Source organism: Pristis pectinata, chromosome 1 (genome assembly GCF_009764475.1).
Source record: "Pristis pectinata isolate sPriPec2 chromosome 1, sPriPec2.1.pri, whole genome shotgun sequence".
In the NCBI taxonomy this organism is placed as follows: domain Eukaryota; kingdom Metazoa; phylum Chordata; class Chondrichthyes; order Rhinopristiformes; family Pristidae; genus Pristis; species Pristis pectinata.
The window spans coordinates 52,995,935-53,010,642 of NC_067405.1; the positions used below are offsets into that span (position 1 = coordinate 52,995,935).

The following is a 14,708-nucleotide window of genomic DNA, read 5'->3' on the forward strand; positions in this document are numbered from 1 at the left end:
ATACAACTCGTGCAATCAAAAGCTGGGAGAAACGGTCAGTGATGACTTGGGAATCAGGCATCAAAGGTGAAAGTGGCTACGTTCACTGATAATGCAAAGCTAGAAAGTTGTGGGAAGAACATAAAATACAAAGGGATAGAGATAGATTATGTGAGTGGGCAATGATCTGGCAAATCAAGTATAATGTGGGAAAATGTGAAATTCTCCATTTGGCAGGAAATGTGAAAAACATTTTATTTAAAAGATTGCAGAGATTTGAGATGCAAGGGGATCTGGTTAACTGATTGCATGATTTACAAAAAGCTAGTGTGCAGGTACAGCGAGTAATTAAGAAAGCTAATTCACTGTTAGGGGAATTGAATGCAATCTTATATCATTAGCAGTAGGATCCAATATGCTGATATCATTATTTCAGAAGGGAATATCAGTTAGAATCATGAAACCTCTGCAATTTCCCAAACAGAATAAAGTTTGTAATGAAAGTTATATTGCTGTTCTTATTGCAAGGGAGGGAGGTTATGCTTCAGTTATATAAGCCATTGGGTGAGACCATATCTGGTGTATTGCACACAGTATATGTCTCCTTATTTAAGGAATGATGTTAATGCATTGGAAGATTTACTAGACTAAAACCTGGATAGTGGGTTGACTTATAAGGATAGGTTGGACAGGAAAGGCTTGTATGCACCAGAACTTAAAAAGATGACTCAACATGATTGAAACATGATCACAAGATCCTGAGGGGTAATTTCAAATGGACGGGGAGAGGGATGCTTCCTCTGTGGTTGAAGCTAGAACTAGGATCACTATTTAAGATAGATGTAGAACATAGATAGAACATAGAACATAGAACAGTACAGCACTGGACAGGCCATTTGGCCCACGATGTTGTGCTGATCATGATGCCAATTTAAACTAAATGTCCTCCTCCTGTGCATCAACCATATCCCTCCATTCCCTTCATATTCATGAATCAAAAGCCTCTTAAACTCCACCAAACTGCCTGCTTCCACAACTACCCCTGGTAAACTATTCCAGGCATCTACCACTCTCTGTGTAAAAAAACTTGCCCGTCATGTCACCTTTAAACTTCCTCCCTCTAAGAAAAGCATATCCTTTGGTGTTTGACATTTCTACCCTGGGGAAAAGATTCTGACTGCCTACCCTATCTATGCCTCTCATAATTTTTAAAACGTCCATTAGGTCTCCTCTCAGACTCCCACACTCTCAAGTTTGTCCAACCTTTCCTTGTAGTTCATACCCTCTAATCCAGGCAGCATCCTGGTAAAACTCTTCTGCACCCTCTCCACAGTCTCCACATCCTTCCTATAATGGGGAAATCAGAACTGAACACAATACTCCAAGTGCGGTCTGATGAAAGTTTTACACAGCAGCAGCATGACTTCCTTACTCTTGTACTCAACACCCCTACCAATGAAGGCAAGCATGGCATATGCCTTCTTTACCACCTTATCCACTTGCGTAGCTGCTTTCAGAGAACTATGGACTTGGGCCCCAAGATCCCTCTGTACCTCAATGCTGTAAAGTGGCTTATCATTAACTGTATACTGTCTCCTTTCACTTGACCTCCCAAAATGTAACACCTCTCACTTGCCTGGATTAAACTCCATCTGCCACTTTTTTGCCCATTTCTGAAATGGATCTACATCCCATTGTATTCTCTGATAGTCCTTTACATTGTCCACAACTCTACCAATCTTGGTGTCATCCGCAAACTTGCTAATCCACCCATCTATATTTTTATCCAATTCATTGATATATCTCACAAACAACAGAGTTCCCAGCACCGATCCTTGCAGAATATCACTGGTCATGGACCTCCAGCCAGAATAACAGCCTTCCACCCCTACTCTCTGTCTTCTGTGGGCAAGCCAGTTCCGAATCCAAACTTGCAATTCACCCTGGATCCCATGCGTCTTTATCTTCTGAATCAACCTACCATGCGGGACCTTATCAAATGCCTTACTAAAGTCCATGTAGATAATGTCCACTGCCTTACCCTCATCAAGCACCTTTGTCACGTCCTCAAAAAAAATTGAGTCAAGGTTGTGATGCATGACCTACCCAGTACAAAGCCATGCTGACTGTCCCTAAGCAGGCCAAGCCTTTCCAAATGCACATAAATCCCATCCCTCAGTATCCTCTTCAAAAGCTTCCCTACCACTGACATGAGGCTCACTGATCTATAATTACCTAGATTATCCCTATTTCCCTTCTTGAACAAAGGCACGACATTTGCTACTCTCCAGTCCTCTGGGACCTCGGCCTGTTGCTAGTGAGGACACAAGGATCTTTGTCAAAGCTCCAGCAATCTCCTCACTTGCTTCTTCCAATATTCTGGGATATATGTCAACAGGCCTTAGGGACTTATCCACCTGAATGATCTTCAGAAGACCCAGCACTACTTCCTCCTTAATCTCAAAATGTCCCAGAACATTAACATGCCCCACTTTGCTTTCACTATCCTCCAAATCCTTCTCCTCAATAAATACCAATGCAAAGTACTCATTTAGTACCTCACCACTTGCTCTGACTCCAAGCACAAACTCCCTCCTATATCCTTGAGTGGACCTACCCTCTCCTTCATTATCCTATTTTTCTTAATATAACATGTCTTGGAATTCTCTTTGATCCCGTTAGCCAAGGACATTTCATGGCCCCTTTCCTGCTATCTTTATATTCTACAAGGGCCCAGTCTGATTTTAGCTTCCTAAATCTTACATATTCTTCCTTTTTCTTCCCCAATAAATTTAGGCCCTCTTGGGTCATCCAAGGTTCCCTTACCTTACCATCCTTGTCCTTGCTCCTTACCGGAACATACCAATCCTGAACTTTGATCAGCTAGTCTTAAACAATTCCCACATGTCAGACATGGACTTGTCCGACAGCAGCTGCTCCCAATCAACGTCCCTTAGCTCCTGTCTTATCCTGTCGTAATTTGCCCTCCCCTAATTTAGTACCTTCCTGCAAGATCTGATTTTATCCTTACTCATAACTATATTAAAACATAATGAATTGTGGTCACTATCCCCAAAATGTTCACCCACTATCAGGTCTGTCACCTGACCTACCTCATTTCCCAAAACCAGGCCCAGTATGTTTTCTCCTCTAGTTGGACTCTCCACATAATGTTTCAAGAACCCCTCTTGGATGCACTGAAGAAATCCCGTCCCATCTAAGCTTTTTGTATTAAGGAAGTTCCAGTCAATACTGGGGAAATTAAAATCCCCCACTATGACAACCCTGTTGTTTCTGCGCCTCTCCATAATCTGTCTACATATCTGTTCCTCCATCTCTCCGTGGCAATTGGGAGGCCTGTAGTATAATCTCATCAGCGTAATTGTACCTTTCTTATTTCTGAGCTCCATCCAAATTGCCCAATATGAAGTGAAATTTTCTCCAGATTATGAATTAATTGAACTCTCTTCCTCAAAGGGCAGTGGAAGTAGAGTCATTGAGGCAGATGTAAATAGATACTTTAATAAGCAAGGGGGTGGAAGATTACCACAGACAGACGAATGCAGAGTTCAGATTATAATTTGAAAGGCATGTTCTTATTACATAGTGTGCTTGAGGGGCTGAGCAGCCTACTCCTGCTCCTAATTTGTATGTAGGGCAGGCATAGTAGTGTAGCGGTTAGCATAACGCTATTACAGTGCCAATGCCCCGGGTTCAATTCCGGCCACTGTCTGTAAGGAGATTGTATGTTTTCCCTGTGACTGTGTGGGTTTCCTCCGGGTGCTCCAGGATCCTCCCACATTCCAAAGACATATGGATTAGGAAGTTGTGGGCATGCTATGTTGGCGCCGGAAGCATGGCGACACTTGTGTGCTGCCCCCAGAACGTTCTACACAAAGATGTATTTCACTGTGTGTTTCGATGTACATGTGACTAATAAAGAAATCTTACCTTATGTTCATATGTGACCCTCAAAGGACTGCAAAGGTATTTTATATTTAAAGATATTTTTGGCTTATGCACACAGAAAGAGGTCTATCTGTGGTCCAACAGATGGAAGGATCCATCAAGGAAGTCTCAATGCAGCACATCAAATCAAAAAATACCTTACATTTTATTTGATGTGATGAATCATAACTTCCATGGAGAAGGCAGCCAAGAATGCCAGGACATATCATACTGTGCCAACCAGAGATGCAATAGTTCATTACAGTCAAAGAGCACGTCCCAAAGCTAGGGTTCAGAAAAAAGGAATAGAAGCATCATGATATAGCAGAAGGCATGAGCCATTGTTACAGATATACTAGAAGTCATTCTGATATGTCTACTGTTTTAAAGAGTCTAATAGCTACTCACATCAGAAAAAGGATACATAGCAATGGCACGTAAATCAAAACACAAAGCAAGACAGTAGTGTTGCTATTGATCTTTCGTTAGCAACATCTATCCAGAAAGAACAAATTTGTCATAAGAAGTCATAATAAGGGAATGTGTCATCTGCACAACAATATGATCTCTGCAGATGACACAGAATTTCCTTTTTATTGGACTTAGGCAACTGTGCCATAAGACATTAAGATTTTAAGTCCTGACTGATGGAAATCCACGACAGCTGCAGACTGACAGAGCTACAAACAGTTCCATTATGGATAAGGACACACTTGGTGAAAAGTACAGTCACCAACTTTAGTGGGAAACAAGGCCAATTTTAAGTCTCATCCGGGAAAAGATTTGAAAGTCTTAAGACAGATGCAGTGTATGGAATACCAGCAAAATTGGTGTCCGAACATAGAAGCGAGTTCACAAATTCTGCTTCCAACAGGGCAGCAAAGAAACTTAATACAGAAAACTTAAAAAAGGCAAATGTTTCACAGTTACTCCAGCTTAGTGCCGAATCGTTGATTATTTAAAATTAACCAGCTACAGAGGAGCACATGGTTAATTACCCCTGACATTATTAAGCCAAGATGATCAGCTTATACAAGGACCTCATTCTCCTCATGGACCTGACGGCCTCACGCCCAGGTGTCATCACGTCGGTACTTCTCCATCTTAGCCTAGGCCTCTGGTTATCTGTATTAGCATGGAAGCAGCCCGTAGAGCTAACGTGGCCTTGGGTATTACCAGAGATATCTTTGGAATAAGCACATTGTCTCTTAGCTCGTCACAGTTCCACTTAGCCTGGCTCCAGCCCTGCTATGTCCATTTTCAGGGTCTTAATTGCCACAAGCTGCTCAAAACAATTTCTATTTCAGAATTCCATGATCAATCAATCCTAGACAATTCATTGAATCGTTATCAACTTCCTTACTTATAGTCCATTAACGTTCTCAGAAAACTTCACAGACTATTAATCACCCTGTCATGTAACTACCTTCAGATCTTTGTTAAGGCCATACACAAGGTTTGTTTCTCTACACTGCAATGGCTGTTTTAACCCTCTGACTTCCATAGTTATGACCCACTGAGAGAAGAAACTCCTCCACATCTCTCTCGTAATAGGGTAGGCACAGTAGTTAGCGTAATGCCATTACAGCGCCAGTGACTCAGGTTCAATTCTGGCCACTGTCTGTAAGGAGTTTGTACGTTCTCCCCGTGTCTGCATGGGTTTCCTCCAGGTGCTCCGGTTTCCTCCCACATTCCAAAGACGTACAGGTTAGGAAGTTGTGGGCATGCTGTGTTGGTGCCGGAAGCATGGCGACACTTGCGGGCTGCCCCCAGAACACTCTACACAAAAGATGCATTTCACTGTGTGTTTCGATGTACAGTACATGTGACTAATAAAGATATCTTATCTTTTATCTTTCCTTATTCTGAAACTATGCCTCCTAGTTCGACATACCTCACTAAGTGAGCACCCTCTCGTTTTGTCTATACACCTTCCATTAAGATAATCTCTCATTCTTATAAATTAGCCCAATCTACCCAACCTCTCTCCATATGGTAACCTCTTCGTTCCCAGGAATCAATCCAATGAACCTTTTCTGCATTGTGCCCAAGGCAAGTATATCCCCAAACATGGAGGCCAAAACCATTCGTAGTATTCCAGGTACGATCTCATCCTGTAAAGCTGCATCACAACTTCCCTACTTTTATACTCCATAGTCCTTACAATAAAGGCCGACAATTCCATTAGCCTTCCTACTTATTTTCTGTACCTGCATGCCAGGTACTTTTTGTTTCATGCACTAGGATGCTTGGATCCCTCTGTACTTCAAAATTTTGAGGTCTCAATCAACTTAAATAATGATTTTTTTTATTATTCCTTCCGAAGTGGATAACTTCACACTTCCCTACATTATATTCCATCTGACAATTTCCTGCCCACTCACTTAACCTATCTATATCTCTTTGCAGGCTCTTTGTGTCCTCCTCACAAATGTCTAATCCACCTAACTTTGCATCATCAGCAAATATGGCAACATATGAAGAGACCTGGTCTCTTCATCCAATCATTAGAAAAGATTGTAACTAGTTTAGGTCCTGGCATTGTGACACCCCACTAGTTTCAGATTGCCAATCCAAAAATGACCCGTTGCTGTGAGTCAGCCAATTGCCTGTCCATGCCAATAGATTAACCCCAACCCATGTGAACATATCTGATGCAGTAAATTTTATGTGCAACTACATCGAAAGCTTTGCACATGGATTGATGTCACTGCACAGCGGGACCCACACCTGTCAACATTGAAATAATGAATGATAAATAAATCTACTCCTGACGTCAACATGAAGTCAACTATTGTTCAAGAGTTACAGCATAGTCGTGAATCATGTTAAGAAGATACAAGTTCCTCGGTAACAGGAATGAATGCAATGCCAGTGACAAGTAAGCAATTGAAAAGGTCAAGGCAAGGAAGCTATTAAACATATTTTATCTGTATGCTCTGTATAACTGTGGAAAGTGTTAATGTGTTTTTTTCTTCAAAGTGGAAGTGCAATGTGATATATTTGTATATAGTTATATAAATATGTCAAGTGACCAAAGGATTAGTTATGTGTATGCTCCTAGATATGAGTAAGACTTACTGGTCTTGTCTGAGTTGTATTCAAATTATTACTTCAACTTCTTATCTCAGAGTTGTTGTTTGAGTCTCATTTCCATATACAATTGATTGTGGAAACACTTGAGATCTAAGGAATATTTTGATAATACATGCAGAAAATGTCATTAGAAAATAAATATGATACAAAAGATGCACAGAAGTAGAAAAAAATAGATAACTTTCCCTCACTCCTTTACTTGGCAAAAGGTCACAATAGTAAAGGCAAACCTAATTATGAGCGGATTCTGCGTGGAGGTCGGTGACCAGTGGTGTACCTCAGGGATCTGTACTGGGACCCTTACTCTTTGTGATTTTTATAAACGACCTGGATGAGGAAGTGGAGGGGTGGGTTAGTAAGTTTGCGGATGACACAAAGGTTGGGGGTGTTGTGGATAGTTTGGAGGGCTGTCAGAGGTTACAGAGGGACATAGATAGGATGCAAAGTTGGGCTGAGAAGTGGCAGATGCAGTTCAACCCAGATAAGTGTGAAGTGGTTCATTTTGGTAGGTCAAATATGATGGCAGAATATAGTATTAATGGTAGGACTCTTGGCAGTGTGGAGGATCAGAGGGATCTTGGGGTCCGAGTCCATAGGACGGTCAAACCGGCTGCGCAGGTTGACTCTGTGGTTAAGAAAGCATATGGTGTATTGTCATTCATCAATTGAGGAATTGAATTTAGGAGCCGAGAGGTATTGTTGCAGCGATATAGGTCCCTGGTCAGACCCCACTTGGAGTACTGTGCTCAGTTCTGGTAGCCTCACTACAGGAAGGATGTGGAAGCCATAGAAAGGGTGCAGAGGAGATTTACTAGGAAGCTGCCTGGAATGCGGAGCATGCCTTATGAAAGTAGGTTGAGGGAACTTGGCCTTTTCTCCTCGGAGCGACGGAGGATGAGGGGGGACCTGATAAAAGTATATAAGAATATGAGAGGTATTGATCGGGTAGATAGTCAGAGGCTTTTCCCCGAGGCTGAAATGGTGGCCACAAGAGGACATAGGTCTAAGGTGCTGGGGAGTAACTATACAGGACATGTCAGGGGTAAGTTTTTTACTCAGAGAGTGGTGAATGCATGGAATGGTCTGCCGGCAACGGTGGTGGAGGCGGATACGATAGGGTCTTTTAAGAGACTGTTGGATAGGTACATGGAGCTGAGAAAAATAGAGGGCTATGGGTAAGCCTAGTAATATCTAGGGTAGGGACATGTTCGACATAGCTTTGTGGGCCGAAGGGCCTGAATTGTGCTGTAGTTTTTCTATGTTTGTATGTTTCTAACTATGTGAGTGGTTCTTGGTTTTGTATGTTGGTGTAATATCTGGAGAGACGTAAAATGGGCTTCTAATTCACAATCAATCACTTTATATTCACAAATGGGAGCAAGTTTGCAGTCTGTTTTGCACTATTGCATAAAGTCAAGATCGACCCCACTGTTTTCCCTTTCAAAATGAATATCAAAGTGTGATTGTTTAATATTTCTCTTTCACTGGGATCAGCTTTTGAAAATCCTCACCAAACTATAACTATTTACCTGGCCTTTTGTTGTAACTTTGCAGAAATGACATAAATGATAACATACCAGCTTTCTTTGATTTTCCATTGAAGTTGCTCCACAAGATGGGGGGACAGCCCATAAAAACACCTTTGTCCTGGTTTAAAGGGTTAGCCACCATCAAGTTCAATGAAATAAATATCAAAAACAGAGTTCACACGCATCTGTTAATACATGGTGTTTTTTACACAAAGAGCAGAGGATGAATTTCCATCTGCTCAATTTTGTCACACCCTTATATCATAAACTTTAAGACTGTCTTCAAAATCCTCATGGGTTAGCTGCATCAAACTTTCTCATCAGTAAGCCCAGATCCCACAGGTCCCAGGGTTGGCTATTATCGGCTATTAATTCAATGTATGATGACATAGCTCAGGGCGAGGAATAAGCGTGTAGCGTCCGATCCTCTTGAACTATATGAATAGAATACCCTGATCCTCCCATGCATTCCTCCAGTATTCCTAACGTTGGATTGATTAATAAATAAGCCAATTGTGCAATATGAAACTGAGCCAGATACAGCTATTTTAGCAACTTTTATTTTAGAATCAATAAATTCATGGCTTGCTTTCTTTTCCCTTCTTTACTTCATTGCAAACAAGAGAAATAATAACCCATGCCAAGATAATTCCTTCAGCAGACTAAAAGAATGCTCAGTTTTCTTGTGCAATCCTTCCCTCTGAAATATGACCACCTATTTGAGCTGTGGCAGCTTTCCTCTTAAAGAAAACATGCTTTCTCCCTGCAACTCAACAGCCATTGTTAGAAATTGCCTTAAGCTAATGTTTATTCTTCCTTTTGTTTCTTGTGATCCACAGAAAATGGACACAAACTCAATCTCTAATTCTCCAGAAACCAATCTCCCCATTAAATGGATTACCAGCTCCTCTGCAGATATGGGCTTCTTGACGTTATTATTTGAGTGAACATTAGTAAGCCTGCAGTTATAATAGTTACTCATTAATATCCCTTCATCCTTGTATCAATCTTCTCCTTGTCACAGCAGTTCCAGAACATCTTGTGCGTGTATAATGTTTGTGTATTCACTGCCAAAGCCATTAAGTATAAAATAAATAATCTGAAATGTGCTCCATAAAGAACAGATTTAATTCTCTTATTCTACTCCTGAAAAACATGATGAAATGCTCAAACCCACCCAGTAATGTTTGATTATTTTCTTCATTAGGCAATTCAGACTTCCACAGCCAGATCAGCCATGATCTTATTGAATGGCGGAGCAGGCTTGACGGGCCAGATGGCCTCCTCCTGCTCCTATTTCTTACGTTCTTATGTTCATTGGTTTTCTTCTAGTCAAACTTACATAGACTTTTCTCATGAGAATTTCAGCCTCAGACACACAAATATGATTTTCATATGTCAGTCCGGGCAGATGAGGGCTAATGTCTTATGAATTAGATGCTGATGATTGATGAGAATTGTACAGAAGGACCATTGGGAAAGTCATGAATTTCCCATGGCTTCATTCACCAACTGCTCAAGTCAAAACCAATTATTCAAAATAAGTAAATATCAAAGAAATATCCACAAAAACACAATTTCTTCGTTGAAGTGTTTGTAGCATTTTTAAATATATTTCAGTACAATTTTACATTATGACAATGATTGGATGAATTAATAAACTGGATTAGTTTACAAACTGTCCCATTAAAATATACTTGTGCCTTAGCATCAGACACACTGACCTGGGTTTTGTAGGTAATTGCCAGCAGTTCCACACAGAACTTCCAGCATTTCTCAAAGTAAGTTTGTGTGAATGAATAAGTTCTAAACTTACTGGTCAATCTGCAAGGGTCACTTGCTGGCTGCAGATTACAACCTGATTCTCCGTGGAGTCCAGACGCAGAATTGGATCTTGCTGAGATTCTACAACATTCATGCTTGGGAACTTGCTTACAGCTCCTGAGCCTGGTTAGTCACAGAGGACCCATAAGCTTATTTATTTTATTGGGGATAAATAGTTCCTATTTTTTTTTAATTATTTGGCATTTATTTAATGTTTTAATTGTTTAAAGTGTTCTAAGTTATTTTTTAAAGTACATATTTCATTTTAGTTCCTAAATATAACATGAATTCAGAAATATCTAAAACCTTAACATCTTTGACAGTCAGCAAAACTTGGGCAGGGCTTCAACAACTGACAAAGATTTCTTATCTTTGGTCATGCATTTCTCTGGATGTAGGCATTGATAGCAAGAAGAGCATTTATTACCATCCTTAATTACCCTAAAATAGGTAGTGGTGAGCCATGTTTTAGTTGCAATCTTAATGCTAAAGGTACTTCCATGGGCTACTGTGTGGGGTTCTAGGATATAGCTCCAGTGATAATGAAGGACCAGGGATATATCTCCAAGTAAGATGGTGTGTGACTTGGAGGGGAGCCTGCAAGTGACATTGTTCCTGTGTGTTCTTCCTGTTGATAGGGGTAACTCAATCCCCAGGCATTCATGAGGAGGACATACAAGGTCAACAGGGCTGGGGCAACTTTGCCTCATCCAGCTCATCCATCTAGCTTTATCCATTCATTAACTTACGTACTATGCTGCAACTGAGTGGGTTGTGATACAAATTTTTTTTTGGGGTGACATCTGTTCTGACCGGTCCATGTTACTCCATTATTTTGGTCAAGACACTCTTGTCACTCAGGATGTCATCACTCAATTCCAGAACATTCTAGATAAGCAAGATTGGAATTCTGAATTCAGCTAAGGCAAGTTTAAGGGAACAGCGAATGTGGGCAGTGGAACTGTGTAAGTAAAATCCAGGATTTGCTCTTTTTCAGTTATATAACACTATCAAATTAATATCTTCATCCCTCACCTCATCCATCCCTCCAATCTTCTATGCCTCTTGTTCCTTTTCTCCAGAACAAGAGGCATAGAGCAAGAGGCATTGAGCGCCACATCAAAATTACTTCTCAAACTGGACTTCCACACATACTTCAAACCGTTCCTTTCTAGACTCTACATCTATGTCCTTGTGTCTATTTGTGAAGCACCGTGGCTACTCCTTTACAAGAAATGTGCAAGACAACCTTTGTGCTTCAAATAATAACTATTTATTTTTCAAAACCATTTTATGTTTACCCACAATACATTGCCTAAAGGGAGTTCTGATTGTGAATAAACAGTGCAAACAACAGCATTTGAACAGATACACTGTTTACCTGTTTTATGTTTCATCCAAGTGCTGTTTATCTTAATTCAAATGTTGCATTCAGAAGCACAGAAGTTCTACATCTGTTGGATCTAACAGCTGGTAAACAGGCTATTGTCCACACGCATGGTTTAGCGTTATTCAACCTCATCGGAGTAAACCACTTTTGCACTTGAAGTGGTGATTACATTCTAAATCAAATAAAGCAATGGCTCTGAAATACATCATTCTGTCACCTGCTCCAGATCAAAATTAGAACCAAATGGATTTTTATGAGAATCTAACATTGCATAGCATTTTAAAAAATTGTGAAAAGTAAAGTTAGTTTTGAAGTCATTATAGCAAAGCAGAAATACAAGAAAGAAAATATAAACACTTAAAACAAGTACGAAATGAAAGCAAAATACTGCAGACAAAAAAAGTCCTAAATAAAAATAGGAAATACTGGAAGTGCTCAGCAGGTTCACAGGTCAGAATTCAGAGTCAACGATAAACCCCCCCATGCTCATTGTTGACTTCTTAGCTTGGGCAATCCAAACAGTGACAACCTGGTGGAACAAAGGACTGCAGATGCTGGAATCTAGATGAAAAACATGACGATGCTTGAGGAAGTTAGCAGGCCAGGCAGCATCCGTGGAGAAAAGCTGGCGGTCAACATTTCAGGTCAGGACCTTTCTTCAGGACTGCAGATGGTCAACATTTTGGGTCAGGACCATTCTTCAGAGCCTCAAGAAGGGTCCTGACCAAAACATTGACCACCTGCTTTTCTCCACAGCTGCTGCCTGGCCTGCTGAGTTCCTCCAGCGTCATCGTGTTTTTCATTAGTGACAACTTATGGTAGAATGCTGAGGTCCTGCATGGCAAAACAGCCTTCCACATGGTGATGGGATCATGTGGTTGGGGATTGAGGGGAGGTAGGACAACTCTTACCCATAATAATGGTGGAATAAGTTTAAACAGCTGGCTAAGCCTTGTCCCCTCGCTTACCCAAAACCATCATGGACTGACCATTTCTTATATTCAAATAGAATCAAAAACAATTAAAAACTATATAAGAAGTTTAAATGCATAAATATCACTTAATATTTAACAATTTTAAAAATAAAATCAAAATCCAATATGCTTAAAAATATTTACAAACACTCAAACAATTAAAAATATCAGGATGTCCAAATACTTACCTCAGTCCCTTGCGGTCATTGCCTTCATTGAAGAGGATGGAGAAATTGTCTTTATACTAGGTCAAACCTAATGCAGGAACTTCATGCAGATTCCTCACAGCAATTTCCCACTGTACAGTGAACTCTGCAAAGATTCTGATGGTGTAGCCTGATCAGAAGGATCACAGAAAATGACTGACAGCAATTTAGGTTTGTCCACTTTCATGTGTGCAATCACAAAGTCACTGATAATTACCTGGAGAAATGTTGACAATTTTGCAAAAATATCCTCACGAAATTCTATTTAAAAATCATCAAATTGAAACATTTACCATCTGTGCCTCTCCAGTGCTTGACCTGCTGCCTGCATCTTCTGTTTACTTTATAAAGTAAGTTCACTCACCTGAACGTTATAATTTTAATGTTCATGTAACCTCACCCTTTGTCTTTTTCACAATAGAATAACTATTCGTCTTAACATTTTTTTTTGGATGAACAATTGTTCTTTCCTGTGAAGTGCCCTGCATCTTCTATTAGAGTTAAAAAAAAGAATTCAATTAAGATTTAAGGATTGCATACCAGGGAAGTAAAACATATTGCACAACAATTTTTTGCAAAATTCCCTGAGTTGGAGTGGTGTTCTTAAGCTGTGGCTACTGTTATGTGGCAACGAGTTAATCAGCATTGAATCTGAAGAATTCACTTAAAATTTTCAGCTCCAAAGAAGCCATTTAAATTCCATTATTCTGTTCAGTTTTCACTAAAGCCCTTGAAAATATCATGCTCTTCAGATTTTAACGTATGGTTGTCTCAACGCAGATTTGGATATCATTTGCATACCACACACCTATGGTTATTGATCTTCAACAGATATTTTTCTGCATGATAAACATGTTAACCTCCTCTCTGTTGCACAAATCAGACAACCTCCATTCACTTGAAGTGAATCTCACTCAATCTGGGTGAAATACTTATGGTATTTCAATGTATCATTTATAAATACACTCATTTCCACAGCTGGAATGATTTTCATGGATGTGTCTATGAGGTACATGGAACAGTAACTAAGGAATACCAAGAAATTGCTGGAAGGGCAACGTCAAAGTGACCTACTATAGAAGGGAATTGAATGAAGCTGTTTAATGTTATCCCAAGGTGCTTTACAGCCAATGGAACACATTTAAAGGTGTTGTATTGTAGGAAATGGGGCAGTCAATTTGTGCACAGTATAATCCAATAAACAACAGTGGAATGGTGACCAAATAACTTGACTTAATATTATTGATTGATGGATAAATATTGACCAGAATATTGTGGGTAACTCCCTTGCTATGGGGTCTTTCAAGGCAATATGCAAGAGTAAATGGGCATTGGTCTAACATCTCATTAAAAGCCATGGATTATGGCAGTGCAGCACTTCCTCAATACCACACTGACTGCCATGATGACTAAAACAGCCAAGCTAGTTCAGAACTGATAACACCGAGATAAATGTGCTCATGCAATGGAAAAGAAATTTCAGCAGCGGTAGTTTTTGTATTTTGCCATTTTGATCCCCTTTCTAATTTACAAATTATTGTTGCGTGGGAAATAATGAATATCACTTTACAAAATACAATCAAACAGTTTACATTTGATAAGACAGAGCAGCTGGCTTAACATCTGAATGTTTTTTCTACCCTGATGTCTTCCCTAAGTAACCATGGGTTGCATCTGGTGAAAATCTAACATTTAAGGTTTTGGTTAATTTGAGCAGAATCATTACCAGATGGAACCGAAACAAATCACATGATAACATTTA

At 40.0% G+C, this 14,708-nt stretch overlaps 1 protein-coding gene across 3 annotated transcripts in view; it reads right to left on the minus strand.

The window, feature by feature from the left end:
• LOC127570264 (calcitonin gene-related peptide type 1 receptor-like) overlaps window positions 1–14,708 on the minus strand; it is a 76,118-nt gene that overhangs the window by 39,212 nt on the left and 22,198 nt on the right. Inside the window, exon 1 of one of the 3 annotated variants that reach the window (XM_052015642.1) lies at window positions 12,929–13,044. The exons of the other annotated variants lie outside the window; for them this stretch is intronic. The gene's annotated coding sequence lies outside the window, so the exon portion shown is untranslated. Of the gene's footprint in view, window positions 1–12,928; window positions 13,045–14,708 lie in introns of those variants that run through there. 3 annotated transcript variants of the gene reach the window in all.